This window comes from Corapipo altera, unplaced genomic scaffold (assembly GCF_003945725.1).
Source record: "Corapipo altera isolate COAL_440 unplaced genomic scaffold, ASM394572v1 112, whole genome shotgun sequence".
NCBI lineage: Eukaryota > Metazoa > Chordata > Aves > Passeriformes > Pipridae > Corapipo > Corapipo altera.
In genome coordinates this window covers 10296073-10312439 of record NW_020884899.1, presented here as the reverse complement: position 1 = coordinate 10312439, position 16367 = coordinate 10296073, and the positions used below count along the sequence as shown (strand labels likewise).

The following is a 16367-nucleotide window of genomic DNA, read 5'->3' as shown; positions in this document are numbered from 1 at the left end:
TAGGCAGGGACACCTTCCACTGGACCAGGTTGCTCAGAGCCCCATCCAACCTGGCCTTGAACACTTCAAGGGATGGGACAGCCACAACTTCTCTGGGCAGCCTGTGTCAGTGCCTTACCATCCTCACAGGTGAAGAATTTCTTCCTCATCTCTAATCCAACCCTCCCCTCTGTCAGTGTAAGCCATTCCTCATTGTCCTGTCACTCCAGGCTGTGAACAGTCTCTCTCCATCTTTCTTTTTGGCTCCTTCAGGTACTTGAAGGGCTGTTAGGTGACCTTGAAGCCTTCTCCTGTCCAGACTGAACAATCCCAGTTCTCTCAGCCTTTCCTCATAGCGGAGGTGCTCCATCCCTCTGATTACCTTGGTGGCCTCCTCTGGACTTGCTGGAACAGGTCAATGTCCTTCCTGTGCTGTAAATCACACTTGGGAAGAGAAACTCTTGAGTTTTGGCACCAATAAAAGTGTCTTATTGACCCTCCCACCTCCAGTCTAACATACCAAAGGTTACCTTTTTAAAGTCAGAGAAGTCCATTACATTTTGTTGTTATAGCCTTAGGAGCTGTGCTACAGTTTACCCATAATATTTCAAAAATACAGTGTGAAAAACGGCTCAGAGAAGAGTCAGGGTACAGAAAAGAAACAGCTGCCATTATAGGTACAATGTATTATTAACCACAGCCTCCCTTTTATTCACTGAATAATTGTGTATTCAGCAGTAACTTGTGAAACAATGTGATGTCTGTTAATAAACTGGAGTGGGATACCTTTTAGTTGTTTTTTGCAAAGGTGTTATGTGCTGGCCTACTTCTTCAGGAGTATGTGTAGACGATTATGTTATGTATTCTATTTTTGAACAGTCTTTTTGTAGTGCAAAGCCTTACAGATTTCTGTCATTCAAAAACCTGACATGACTCTGAATCCCCTCCTGTGATAATTCTGATTGATCACTGATGCTTTTAAGGCACTAATACAAACTGTAGAAGAATTCTTGGTGTGTGACAGAAATGTATCCTGCTTATTTTGAAGAAGTGGAGTTCATATATGTTCACAAAGATTTGTAAAACAGTTCCTTGTATATCTTTGCAATGATTGTAAGTTAGACAGTGTGTTGTAATTGCCTTCTTTATATTTTGTGAAAGCTTTTGATGTGTTTCTTACTGTTCTTGTATGATTTTCTGGCACCTGTTGATGTTTGAAAGATGATTGTCATGTTTCAGTACAGAAGTTTGGGTAGAAAACAGCTTTTCTGATGTTAACTGCTGTTAACTTTTCTGGAGTTAGTCAGAGATGCTCTTCCTGCCATTATGTGATCTTCGTATATTGTTACTGTTTCAGTTGTGTGTAGGAATGTGTTCTGCTTAACATAAATAAAATGTTACCTGCCCTTGGGTTTATGCTGTGGTAAAACAGACCTAATCGTGCTCTACTTTAATGCTTTGTGCTGTTGTTGTGTAGCAGTAAATCTTACAGACAGGGGTTCTGTCCCCTGGGGATCCAGTTTTCTTTGTACCCAAGTGAGCAGTAAAAAAAGCTTTTCACCTGCATAGAAACCTGTAGGCCTGTAAGCTCTGCATGTGCTTCTGATATCAATGCCTTCATATATGGATGTAGGTAGAAAATGTAACACCACTTTCTGAAATGGCCATCATAGCTTCCTAATGAGACACTTGGATTTTTTTTCCTCTTGTGACAGAGTTAAATGTTACGTATTAGCCATAATGCTTAAATTGATGAAGTGTAAAACTAGTGAAATGGGTTACTGGGAAAGGAAGTGAAAATATTATGAACCATATGCCCTAATTTATGTCTTCTTAGAAAATTCATCTAATGAAATTAAGTATTTGGAATAATTCAGCTTACAATATTCTACAAGAAGTATAGTAGTAATGGTAGGATGGTCTTGCTTCTAATATAGTAAGGAAATTACAACTCCTTTTCTGGGGAGGAACATCAAATCTCAGTGTGTTGAGATCCATGTGCGTCATCGGGTCTAGTTTGAGGTTTTTTCCTATGAATAGGCTTACACAATTTGGTGTAATTGAGTAGCAGTGACAGCAGCTTCTGCTGTGTTCTTTGTGACCCTAAACAGAGGCAAATGAGACGCATGTTCTCGACATTAAGAACATGCATGTTCTTAATCTGGTTCCTAGTACCCTGAGTTAGCCCTCCTTTCCTCACGGCTCCTTATCTGGATGCAGCTCCTCTCTTACAGATGATTGTCTCATCCACTCTAATCCTCCCCCTCCCCTGAAGCAGTTTTTACCTCTTGACTCCCAGACTAAACCTCCCAAGTCCTCCATTATTAAACAGCACTTCAGAATTCTTCTCTTCTGCTTCTTGTGATACAAGACTTCACGTCAAAGTCTATTCCTTTTTTCTCTGGTCTGATACTTGTATTTTATGCATTCAAACTCAGCAGCTTTCTGGGTGCCTTGATGGAAAGACAAACCTCTTGCTGTCACTTTCACTGGTTTGTGTAACTTCAGTTCAGAGCAATAATTAAAGAAACAGCCTGTTTTCCAGGACAGTGTTAATAGGAATGTGCATGCACATTTTAATTCCTTCTGGAGGCTGCAGGAGGGTTGATAGTGTAGAGGGATTTTAGTATAAAGGAGTCGTTCCTGCGGAAGTGTGAAATCTCATTTTTTACTTTAGGTAGTTTTGGCTTTGGGATTTTTGGATTGTGGCTTTTTTTGTGTGTCTGTTTGTTAGGGGGTATTGGGTTCTGGTTTTTTGTTTATTTGTTTTTTGGGGGGAGATGGGTTTAATATTAGCAAAAAAACCCAGATCCATTGTATGGAGACCAACTCTTACTCCTGGTTTCAAAACTCAGAAAGCTTTTCAAAAACGTTCATGATTATTTAACATGGTCAAGACACAGTATTTCCCTGCAGTCTAAATCTTGGAAGTGATTAAACTCATTCCTCTTCCCTCATGTCCTGAAAATCACACCAAAGCAGACACCTTTAACATGTAAAATTGTAGCCTGAACAGTTAAAAATCTGGCAAAGTTGCAAAGTAATTCAAGGGAGTAATTGAAGGGAGTGGGAAGTGTCAGACAACCTTATCCACAGGTGGTGCTTCCTGCCCTGGCATTGAGTAGAGAAAATTAAAATAGGTAACTTTAAGGGAATTATTTAGCAGTGTTACTGTTCACAGCAGCATCATAAATAAAATGCACAGAATTTTTGGTGATGTATCAGACCTTGAGATCAAAGATGTTAAGAGGTGGTTGGAAGAGCAGATTGTGTAGGGATTATGTACTCATTAAGGTACTCTGAGTCTGGTTGTTTCAGTCAATGGAACGTGTTACAGCCGGTGACTCCTGTGAGGTGGAGCACAAGGGTCAAAGATACCAAGAGTCCTGTTGACTCCAGTTGATGGGAAAGAGAAGAATTTAAACTACGCTGGAGTTTGAGTCTTAGAAGAGAATGTGAAACGTGAGGAGCTTGGAAAATGGATCCAGCTTGATGAACTCTTACACCTGGGAAGTGATTGAGAGCTTCTGAAGAAGGAATGCAGTACATGTAGTTGTAGTGCTTGAGCAGATTCAGGTGCTTTGCCTTTTGTAATTGTTTCACAGTTCTGATGCTGCCAAACTACCTTGTGGTGATTCAGCTATTTCTTATCAAGAGTTTTTTAGCAACTGGTATGTCATTAGCAAGAACATAGTAAATGTGAGGGTGGTGAGGCACTGGATTTCCCGGAGAAGTTGTGGCTGCCCCATCCCTGGAAATGTTCAAGGCCAGGTTGGACAGGGCTTGGAGCAACCTGGGATAGTGGAAGGTGTCCCTGCCCATGGCAGGGGGTTGGACTGGGGTTATCTTTAAGGTCCCTTCCAACCCAAACCGTTCTGTGATTCTGTCTTCTGCCACATAATACCAGTATCGACTGCTGACTTCAGTTTTCAGGAATCTGTAAAAGTACCTCCACCTCTACATTTTCAGGATAATCATTGTGTTTTTAATGGCTATACATGTCTGAAGCATTTTGCTTAGGAAAGTGAGTTTTGGGATGTCTTGTTGGAATTCAGTTGGAGGAAGATATAAATAAAGATATAAATAAAAACAATATTACTGTCCTTGGGCCTTCACTAGAGAATTCAAGACATGCAAATGCTAAATCAGTGAGTGGAAATGTCATCCTTCAAAGACATGTGAAATACAAGGACTATGATAAAAGTCTTGTGCACTTAAAGGTAACTGAGTTATAAGGAAAGCTTGTAGTTCATGGAACTATATCCACGAGTCTTTTAATATACTCAAGTTGTTCTTTATCTCCTATGGAGCATTTCAGAATTTGTTTCCCTGGAGGTGACTGAAGTAAGGCAAGAAAAATCCTACCTGATCTTTAATAATCCTTCACATGCATGGTAATACTCCAGAATTATACTGTCATTGGATAATTTGCACTTAAATCCTTTGATTTCTATGCTCCCATCCTAAAAAAAAATCCTTTAGTGTTATAGGGACCCAGGGATTGCATACCTGAAATACCTTGGCCTTGTTACCAGTTTAGTCTCACCTGCTTAGACTGATTTATTGTGAGGTTTTTTTTCAGAGGGCAAGACTGAAAAATACATTTCTCCCATTATAGTTAATAGATTCAGGAAGTAATTTGCAGATCAGGAAACAATGGATCTCATCTAATAAAAGCACTGCCTAGGTAATTCATAAGGAGGATAAACTTGTATTGTTAAGCTTGCACATTTTGCTCCTATTTGTAGGCCATATATTGCTCTCCTGTGCTTTCCACCATTAAGCAGTAATGTTATTGCATTAGTAAAAAAAGCACTACTGCTTTGACTGGCTTTCCAAACCACATACAAAATCAAATAATGCATTTTACTGAATTATGAAGAACTGTGTTATTTGTTTGTAACCACTCACTTAGTTATTGCTCTCCGGGCTCCGTGTTACAATTTAATCACTTCTCTGCGTCTCTTGAGTTCACACAGGCTGGTGTGAGGCAGTGAGGGGACAAAGCAAAATGACTGGCAGCTAAGTGTTTCAATCAGTCAAGATACTGATTTATTTCTTTGAGGAGGAGTGTAAAGGAAATGAGAATGGCTGTTTTTTGTAACTGATGCGCTGAATAGTCATCAGTTAAACTGTGGAGGTCATACACATGTGCTGAAATCTTGAGAGAGGAAAAAAACCCACTAGAGTGTGTCTTGTCTCCCACACTGCACACAGTCTGTGGGAAGCTTCTGATGTTCAGCATGTCCTAAAAAGGCAGCACAAAGGATGAGTCTGGAATCCTTTCACTTATGGGGTTTTTATCACAAAAGAAGTGATATGAAGCATTAAAAGGCAGGGGGTTAGAAATTCTTTGTTGTCTGTCTAGTTACTGTATACAGCTGTGAAGTTTTTAACTGTATCCAGGACATTATACTGCAGAATGTTTAAACTGCACCAAATGAATTGCAATAGGGAAGGTGGTGTGAATATCTGTGCCAATGAATCCCTTTTGGAGTAAAAAATATAACTCAACTAGAGCAAAAATAGGAGTAAAAACATTGGTGGAATATGATAGCTTTGCTTTAAAAGTATTCATAGGTGTGCCTGAATAGGAACAGATACATTAAAGTTTTCATTGCCGACTTTTGCAATAGAAACCATGTAATTTTATATCCCCCTTGAAGTGTTGTTTTTAATCTGAAAAAATAATAATTTTTAGATAGTCAAAGCAATAAATATCCTATAGCAAACCTGACAGCATTAGATGATAGAGTTAAGAGATAGAAAAATTCAACTAAAGTTTTTTGCTAATGGTGTAAAATCCCTTCTTTTGCCCAATTCTATATTCCATCTGAAGTAATACAGATATAAAATCCAGAGGAAGCAAGCAGATAGTTTTGAATGAAATTAGGTCTTTTCTAAGAGTTTAAATCTCCAGAGCCCTGTGAAAATCTGTGCTCAACAATCTTTGCTTTTATAGTAAGGAAGATACCTTACCTATCAAGAGACTGCTTTAGTGGGGTATTCCCTAGAAAGCCCACTCTAGCCTAGCCTACATTTCATGTTCTTTCTCTAACCTAAATCCTGAGGTTTTCAAACAGTTTCATAAAATGCATGCACTAAAATTTGATGAAAATGTGGCTGCATGCAAAAAGAACTACTTTAGAAGATTTTAGTGCTGACAATAGGGAAACTTTTTACTGCCTCATGGAAAACTACATGGCTGAAACTGTGACTACAGGGAGAGAAAAGGGGACTTACCTCTTGGTCAGAGGAGACATTTCCAGGTTTGCTGCTAAATGCACTCTGGGGAGGTGAAGATATCTGTGATATGAAATGATAAAAGATAAAAGCAGCCCATTTTATTGCAGGGACTGAATGGCAAAGGAGAAGCCCCACTTCTTGATTACACTGATTTCTGGATGTTTTATGCCTGTTGCAGGTACTGCATCCAAATGAATTGATATTTCTTTTTATGGCACCCGTTAAGACAGATTTTCAGGTCTGTTTTGTCTCTTTCGTAGGGAAAGTGCAAGATATGGTGATAGATATATGAACATGATAGCTGTGGAAGATAAAGGAGAAGAGAAAATGTGCTGTGGGCAGGAAACAGCTGCTTCAGCATTTCTTTTCCCTCCTGTCTATTTTTTCTGAGCTAACAGTCCATTCAGTCTGAATACAGATCTGTTCTTAATGTGTTGAACTGCATTATTTAGCCCACCACTGCAAGCCAAATTGTTATCCCTGGAGATAAAATTGCTAAGTTGATTTAATGGAGCTTTGTTAATCTAGAATTTCATTTATATCTTCTCTTGGATCTGTGCGCTGTAGCTTCTCTGTGTTTAGTAAGGATGATTCTGACAAAAAGGCACAAATACACAGTGATAGCAACTCTTTAGCTCCTTCTCCTGCAAGAAGAGGAGACCCTTGTCTTGTAAGAAGCACTTAAAACTTGCTATTAAGTCCTGTAGTTCCTCTGTTCGCAGCACATCGATCCTTTAGAAGTGAGACACTGAAGAAGCAGATCTCTATCGTGCTCCTTGGCTGTGAGTGATTACTGAGAAACACAGAAAAGACTACCTGAGTGGTTTATTCATAATCTACTTAGTGGCTGTATTCCTTACTCCTGCGTGGTTTGAATGCCACTTGCTACAACCACCAGTTGAAAACACAACCAGCCACTGGCTGAAAAGATCTGCAGTGGTTAAAAATACTGTGAGACAGAGAGAGAGAGATGGATCAGATAGTCCTCTGGAAGAATTTGGAGAAGGATTATGTAAAAGAGAGAATTTGCAAGCCTGGAATGTGTTTTTCCCTACAGTATCTGTTTCAATTTTCTGTGAAATGACTTTCAGTATTTAGGTTATTTCACGTTTTGTTATGATCTCTTGGAGGGAGATCAGCTTTGAGATTTACAGTCTGAAAACAGGTTGAAATGGTTCTTGATGAAGTCTGGAATGTTTTGCAAGGTTTTAGCAGCTGATATGGTGCAGATGAGTGCATAATACAAATAATAACATTTATTTTCTGTATTGCAATCCCATTCCCTAGAACTGTGGAGATGCACTGGAGCTCTCCTTCCCTTCATTTCTGTGTGTGTGATCCTAGACACTGTATAAAACAGGGGAAACTCCTCTCAGTTATGTTTTATAGCAATTTTCTGATGAGGAAATACCAGAATGATGGGACTCTGGTTATGAGCTAGTCAGTGGTGTCAGTATTCAGATATCAACATCTTTAACTCTTTCTTTCTTGTTGATTAGATCACACAATAAAAAGCATATTCAAGATGAAATTTTTAACAACAGATAATTGGCTTTGGAGAACTGTGTGGCAATGAAGATGCATGTTTGACAGCAACCTGTGGTGCTGTAGATAGGAAGGGTCAGAAATGGGATGAGCATAAGTTATTCATGGTGTGTGATAAAAATGATAATCCCGGTGTTGTTCTCCCACATCAAGGACAGAATTATGAAAGAGGCCACTAAAATGGTTTTTTGCAGTCATGTTTTGAGTGGACTGGGAGTGGAGCAAGACTGAGATTTACAGACAAGAACCTGTAGTAATTGGCTTCTGAGCCAACAGCTCATAGATGGGCTGTGCAGAATTTAAATTAACTCATGGATCAAGGTGTTCATCACGTTGTACTGAACCTGGTCACTCAGTACTGTCTCTAATGAAGGAGGGGAGAAAAGCTTCCATCTAACCTCTCAGCTGTCCTGTCTTCCTCAAGAAAATGCATCCACTAGACCTTTCCAGATTGTTTTGCAATGTTTTGCCTGATCTGATGCAGGAGCACATGACCTCTGGCTACTGAGCAAAGTAACCATCTCACCTGGCTTGAATAGCGTTTATCATGTGGAATAAGTTTTTCTGCAACAGGTTTTTATAAGATCAAGCTTCTTCTTGCTGGATTTGTTTGTGTATTTCTTAATGGAAAAAATAAAAAGTTCTGAATTACCTGTGAAATGCTGAGTGTTTAAAGCTTTCTGCTTGCTAACAGCTTTCTAGTTTGTGTTTGTTAGTCCATAAAGTCTGTTCTTTCTTAAAGTATTTTGTCTCCTAAAAGTGAGACCAGATTTGCACTATGAGCAGTTTAGTGTCTTGAGGCTGAGATTTGTGTTAGGGAAAATGTGATTGTTGTGATGCAAGGACAAAAGGTGGTCTTGCCCAGATTCCCATGTTGGTCCATAATTAATGTATTTCTTTCCTGTTAGTTTCAAAGGATTTCTTTCTAGTCAGGAGTTAAATGGACCCATTCAGTGTTTATATTTATGCAAATGATCGTTGTGTCACTCCAGTTGCAACATTAAAGAAAAAAAGCCAGATATGTTACATGCCTTTGAGTATTAAAGTGATTACAATTACCTACATAAAAGCAGTTGCTTTATTAATTAATTAACTTGGAGAAAAAAGGCTAGTGACCCTCTGAAGGAATATCAATAACTGAAACATTAATTATGTAAATAAGATCTGTCTTTACTGTTCATTACTCATAGTTTAACATGAAAATTGCCTTTTAAAATAATGCCTCATTCATATATTTCAATAAATATCTAATCTGCCTGGTCTGTCACTTGAATCTAGAGTTTGAGACAAAGACTCTGCAGTGACATGGGTACAGACCCTGTGGCATTTCCTTTGAGCCACCAGCACCCATTTCCTAATTGCTGGGCTGGCATTTTTTGATTTTCTGGAGGTCATCCTCTCTGAGGCAGCAGTCCGCTCTGGGAATGAGTTCTTGCAAAATTTGTGTCCAGAGAGATGGAGTTGCTGTGTTTCATAGGTGAGGAAGGAGAGGAAGAAGCAGCAAAATATTTGAAGAGGTTTTGTGACTCTTGTGGTTTCAGAAGGGAGGCTGTAGCAGAGCTGCAGAACCAGCCCATCTCCAAATCCTCTTTGAGGCTGTTGAGGTGTAGAATTACTAAGCAGAGGTAGTAGTACCGAGACAAACCAATACCACAGTTAGACCATGTGTTTGGTTGCTGTGAACCTGTGCGCTCAGTAAACTTGCTGCTCCTTTTTACCTTTTGAAAATGTGATGTCTGCCTCCTGGCAAGTGCTGCAGGTGATTTCATACAGGCTATGAGAATATTTCCCCTGTATTTCCTCTGCCTTTTTATTTTCTAAAGTATCACAGGGTGTATTAGCAAATTCTGATATAGGATTCCTGGTGGGTTTTTTTCCATTTCATATCCCTAAAGACAACAGTCAGAGGTTTCTAGAGCTACTTCTTGCTCAGGTATCTGAGTATACCTGTAAGAGAAGGAAGAGTTGTGCTTCTTTTTCATGATATCAAAGGCTGTGCTGCAAATAATCTTGTTTCAATTTTGGGTATGCAGACAAAAAGTAGTAGCCCTGCAGTCCCAGAAAATCTTTTACTTTCCACTCCCTGAAGAGTACCTGCTTATAAGCCTAAGATGTTCAGATTTCCTGTTTTTAGTGCCTTAGCACTCGCTTTGCCCACAGCAGGAAGGGCTGATGAAGAAATATGTGTGTCCCCCCCCCCTTTCCCTTGTAGCATGATAAATTGTGGAAGTCCTGATTGAAAATTCTAATCACAGCCTTGCAGTCCTTCAGATCACAACCCTTGACAGTTGATTCACTCCTTTTCATGCCTGCTGCCTCTGACTGCTCCTGGTGCCTCTTATGCATGAGTCTATCATTAGCACACAAAGCATGATGGATTGGTTGGGGTACCTCTGTCCTTAGAACCTGGGAAATGCTTCTTTTTCAGAGTCAAAGAACCTGTGTGTGAAATCGTCATGAATGAGAGAAGAAAGTAATACAGTATTGGATGTGCCTGTTTGCTGCCACTGTTTAGAGGGAAAATGATGCATTATGGGGACTGTAAGTATATGGTCTGTTTGTTTGGGGTTTTACTCCTCACAGGTGAACGATGCAGAAAATCACAGATTTTAAGCAATGCATAAGCTGAGTCAGGCAAATGCACAGAAGTTGTAGTATTTTTTTTTGAAATCAGAACTGTAAATACTTCCAAAATCCTACTTAGAGATCAGCCTGTTCATGAAATCTTTTAACTTTCAGTGTGATCTGATGGCTGAAATGATTATAAATAGTGGCTTTTGGTACTCACGGTGGATTCCATTCACTTTTGTGGATTCTCTTCTATAGACCCTTTTAACAAGAAACTTTTGCAAATGTTTGCATCTTGCAAATGCTTTTATTCATCTGTGTGACTTGGCATTTAATGTTTCAGTGAACAAGACAGTTAAGTTTTGGCTCCAGTGAAAGATTGATAGGAACAATTTTCGAATGTGGTATCACAACAAAGTGAAAATATGTCATCTTCAAATACTGAGCTCTGATGCGTCATGTGGTCTTGTAATAAATGAAATAGCACTACAGACCTGACAGATCTGCAAGAAAATGGTTTTAAATTTATGATGATTAATTTTCAAGATGAACTGCAATGAAAAAAATTGTTAGTAGATACTTAAAGAAGGTAAGGGGAAACAGCTTTCTGAAATGATAACAGGCAGGTAATGATAAAGCTGCCTTCACTTTTATATCATGCTTTCCTAAATTTTTGCAATGAGGAAATTGATATTCTGGCTGCTGCAGCTGGCATTAACAGCTATTCATGGAACTGTAACATCTCATGGCAATTCCTCTTCTTGGATTTGTACTATTGCTTGGTGCTGGTTGTCTCGGAAATAGGAGTATCGCAAAGCAAAGCTGAAGATTTTCTACCAGGTCTGTGATTCTCTCAGAGCTATGAAAATAAACTTGGTGAGAAAACAGAAGTAGCTTGATAGTGCCTTGAAATAAAAAGAAACTTCTCTGAAACTCAGCATGTTAATTCATCTTGAGGATTTGCCACTTGCATATTGACATTGTTTACAATTAAATGTAAAGAGTACTGTTTGGTAAAGTGTCAACCAATTTATTTAAACATTGTTAGGGAGTTTCAGGCTAAAACCAGGCCTTGATAGGTCTTATACTTTGCAAGAAGTCAACCATATATGGCAAGTGCTTAAGTTCTATTTGTATTGATTTAGGTTTATTTCTAACAGTGGGGTTCCTTGCTTCACTTCTTTCCATTTCACTGGGTTTGCACAGATGCCTTGGCAATCAACAAGTGCAGAATAGCTTTCTGCACCCATTAGGACTTTGTAGTTGCTGGCAAACATGATTTAATGAAATGGATGAAGGAACTATACACCGGGACAGATCCTGGATCCAGTGTAAATTGGCAGAGCTCTGTTGCCCTGCACAGCTGGTTTGAAGTTGTTGTTCCGAGCTGTTACAGATCAGAAACTGCATTAAACTGAGTGATGATTACGTGTTAACTCTTTCTTTGGTAGCATTTAGTTCAACTGACGCTTACTTTTTGATTACAGATTGCCAGTTGAAGACTGCCTTAAGTAGATACAGGCTTTTACATATACGTACATACAGAGACCATCTAGTCAATATATAAAATAATATATGGAAGCAGTGACTTTATTTTGCTGCTTATTTGAGTATTTGTTCAGCAGTTTTTCGCCCTGCAAGACCTCTTTGCTTTATCTAATGTCTCTCTTGTAATATGAACTCCTGCCAAATGCAGGAAGGTAAAAGTGTTAGTTTGTTTTAGAGTTGAGAATACTCTGGAAGACTTTCATGATCAGGACTGATCAGTTACACTGTGGCATTTACAATTGGATAGAATTCAAAGTTTCTTAAGCATAAATATTCCCAAGCACTCCATGTCTCATGTGAATGTGTTGTTCAGTGATTCTGATGTCTGTTAGCACCTGACATGAAGTGACCAGAAAACTGTATTCATAACTTTCAATAACAATTGGATTGTATCTCTTTTGCAGTTTCTGACAAGTTTAGCTCTCAAATAACCCGTTGGTTTTTACCATCTGAGCTGAGAAAACTTTATAAGCTTTGGAAGTTAATTCAGAGAACATTTGAGTTTTACTTGCCTTTGAAGGAGAAGTTCCATGTGTAGGGGGCTGGGTTATATTTAGGTGGGTAAAACTTCATGATTGTCTTAAGGATTTATATTGTCTGTAGTTACACACAAGATCCAATGGTCTAAAGGCATTAGAAAAGTGGTTTTATTTTTAAAAAAGCATGGTTTTCAGTTCTCTATTTTGTCTGTTAAATTAGATTTTCTGATATGTTTAAGTCAGTGGAATTTCATCTTCCATTTCATTACATAAGCATCATCAGAAAAGATTTCATGAAACAACTATAAAGACATATCCAAATTGCTCTCTATTACCATGGAGAGCTGCAATTCTGGCCTTTGTAGCTGTACCCAAATGAAGGTTAATCCAGGCAGCAGGAGCACTGCCTGTGTGCCAACTGTGCCAGCTCTGTTTCAAGGAGCCTATCCAAGCCTGCCCACCACCGTCAGGGCTCACTTTTCACAGCCTAGTCCTGGCTAGTTGGGGTCTAACTTAATTCTGTTCACACAAGATGTATTCCTATTTTCTGGGTTTATGTGTGGAGGATTTTTGCAGCAACTGGAGATTCTAAATGTAAACTCATCACATTTTAAATGTTCCAAAATTTAAAAAAAAAAAAGTAAACCTGACTAGTTGGTGGGTTTTGTGTGTGATCTTGTGTGTGAAGGGCACTTGAGGCAAGGGCACTCTTGCCTCGAGTGCCTGCTGACAGGGATGAATTGGTGTTGGGTCTCATTGACTTGTCTGTGGCTTTGCATTATACTGGAATTGGCTTGAAGAAAGATTTCCAAGATTTTCTTAAAATGTCCTATAAATACATTTCACTAAATAGTGTGGATTCTTTTTAAAAATTGTAACAGACATTTTCTGATTTTCTTTGCTTACAAATTTACTGTGAGAAAGTTTTCTTATTTACAAAATATTTATCGCTGTAACGAAAGTATGTAGCTTCTTAACACACAATGGAAAAAACTCATAAAACTTTTAAAACTAGGTTAATATTTGAGATTAGTATTCTAAATCCTGTCAAGAAGTACCTAAATTATATCAACCTCAGTGACTAAATTTTGACATTTACAGATGGACCTTTGACTTTACAGTTTGTCAGATGTGACCTGCATATCCTAGGCTATATCAAATCTGGAAGCTAGACTATGGAGCTGGAATCCATCTGCAGGCAAAATTTTTTTAAATTTCACTGTACATACTTTTTATACTTTAAGATAGTTTCCATCTGAGATGTGACTTACCACTGTCGATACAGTTATTAGATTATATTGGAATTACTGGTTATTAGAGTATTAGAACTAATTTGAATTAAAGAGTGCTTATGAATTTTGGACCTTGTGTGAAATATTTTGATACGTACTTTGACAAGATGAGCCAAACCGTTGGTGGAGATTTTAGTTTGCCTCTGAAACCAGAGAAATATTTTGCTTCTAAAAAATGAGTGTAGAAGCTTCAATATGTGATGAACTTTTCAATTTGTTGGTGGAGCTGCTCATACACACCTCTGTACTTACTCAAAGGGAAATTTGTGTACTTAGAAGTTTTGTTTGAGAGACTTTGCAGGTTCAGAAAGTTCAGCATATAAACTCAGTGTATATGCTGGTAATGGCTGGGAAAATGAAAGGTGCCAAAAAAGCTAAAATTCCATCCTGCTCTGCCATTGTTTGCTGGAAGTGACCAAAGCTCATTTGCAATAGGTGATACAATGTTCAAGTTGTATCTTGGCAGATGAAGGCAGACCAATAAAAAGACACTGAGATAACATGTGAAGTCAAGGTTTGTACTTCCTCAAGAAAATGTGGATTTCTATATAGCCTATTTTAAGTCAAATGCCATGCTTTAATATGTAATAAAAATGTGTTCTATAATAAAATTGAGAAGACTGTATTGATATGTTCATGTTTTAAGCAATAATCAGTGTGGCTTGTCTAAAATGGTCTAGACTTTCATTTTAACATGTAGTGACAAAGTGGAAAGGCTGTACAGACGTATGGTGCTTTAATTAATGGGGGCAATACTAAGCTTTGAAAGTCCTCTGGAGCTTTTGTCTCTGTTGGAACATTGTCTGTGCTGTGAATCTTCCCTAATAGTTAAAGCAAATGAAGTAAAATAGCCTTTGGGCTATTTTGTTACACTGTTGTTGGGGAAAAATTAATCCTGTGCCATTTTGCATTTGCTGTCTGTGAATCAAACTGTGAAAGCTAATTTAAAAACTTTCACACTCGGCTTGAATGAGGACTGTCAGTGCTTGGAGAATGTCAAATAGAACACAATTAGCTCCAAGTGGGCTAGCTCAGATATACCCACCAGCCTCAGAATGCCCAGCCTTAATGACTGCTCTGATAAACTAACAGAGGTGACAGAAAAGAATTTAAAAGAATTAAGTTGCTGCTGAAAACTCACCCTGTATAGAAGAGATCTTTGAAACCGAAGTAGTTTGTGCATCAAGGGGCAGGGAGGTGGTGAGACCCTGTGGAAAGCTAAATACAACACAGAGCTGCATCTGTGAAAGGGAGAAAAAAAACACTGATGAACCCGATCAGAAATTTTAAAGACATAAATTATTTAGGTGTTTGTTAATTGTTGAGCAGTTAAGTTGCCATTTATGGTCCCTGAAGTAGTTGGGTGTCATAGGTGTTTATAGAAGAGGCAGCTGGTACAGCTGTGGTAGACTGAAGTCCTGGAATGTATTAGGGAACGATGGAACTACTGCTGTTCTAGTTGAGAGAAATAATGGGGGTTTGAAGTTAATCTCTTAATTGTATCTGTTTATGAAATGCTGCATTGACCAATAATGGGACATCAAGTCTGAACTTAACTGATAGAGTGACATTCCAAGCTTTGTTCAGGGTATTCAGAGTAACTCTCACGCTTATGGATGTGAGCAGATCTCTCAGACTGCAAATGTTCTAGAGATGGGGATTTTAGGAAAAAGACTGAAGAAGAAATAGCTGAAGTTGTGAGGAGTTACCTACAATGACATTACCTGCCACTCTAAGTATAATGACTCTTCCCTTGAAAGATGAGGTTTGTCAGTCACAGTGGGCTGTGGCTTTTGGATATTACTTTTCCATGACAGCATGTCAGAAAAGGTGTTTAGAGCTCATTCAAAACCTTTTTATAATTTTTTCTTCCCTGTTTTTCTTGGAGAAGGCTACCTGCAGAGTCTTATCTTCAGGTGCCAAGTGAGGTCTCAGCTCAAGTTACTCGATGAGAATTATAGTGAGCGACCACTGATTTTCCTCATGGAGAGAGACCTTGATGGTAAATTGAAAAGAACTCAATCTGTAAATTAGCATTTTACATGTCATGCCTTCTTATTTGAGCAACACGAATTGTGCAGACAACAGCAACATTTTTAGTTAATGAACCCAGCCATGAGCACTGTTCACGTTTAACATATTTACAGGGGGTAGCATCCAGTCAAAAAAACCCATTAATTCTCTTTGCATGAATATGGTGTGCATGAGTGCATACATTTGTGTGTGGATTTGTATATATGTGTACACTATTAGTGTATGCAGTGTTAAAGCATATATAGTAATTCAAGAAGAATCACTAAAGAAGTTTCATTAGGCATGTAAATATATTCAGCAGAAGATTTAAAATAACTCTTTAATGGAAAAAAAGGAAAAACTGTGCCATTTGACATGAGAAATCTATTTTGAACTGTAGTATATGCACAGTCTGTTTTCTGCTTTTCCTTGCTTGAAGTTGTTGCCTGAAATATTATGGTGGCATGCAAAGGCTTGTAGTTTAATTTTAAATTTAATTTGCTTGAATGCTGACAGGATATTTTTGCATAGTAAAATGGCAACTTTGTAATATTTGGCACTCAATTTCTATAGAAAAGGCATTCAGGATACAACTTTGGGCTCATAAGTAAAATAAAATTAAATCACACATGTTAATGATGATTTTAAAATATTTTCAAGACTATGTAAATGTAATTTCTGCCTTTTTTTTTTTTTA

The 16367-nt window shown here is 38.3% G+C and overlaps 1 protein-coding gene across 15 annotated transcripts in view; it reads left to right on the top strand.

Annotated features, from left to right (window-relative positions):
• DAB1 (DAB1, reelin adaptor protein) overlaps positions 1–16367 on the top strand; it is a 434644-nt gene that overhangs the window by 293576 nt on the left and 124701 nt on the right. For 11 of the 15 annotated variants that reach the window (XR_003528595.1, XM_027648959.1, XM_027648971.1 and 8 more), the window contains one exon: positions 10199–10311. The exons of the other annotated variants lie outside the window; for them this stretch is intronic. The gene's annotated coding sequence lies outside the window, so the exon portion shown is untranslated. The remainder of the gene's footprint in view (positions 1–10198; positions 10312–16367) is intronic. 15 annotated transcript variants of the gene reach the window in all.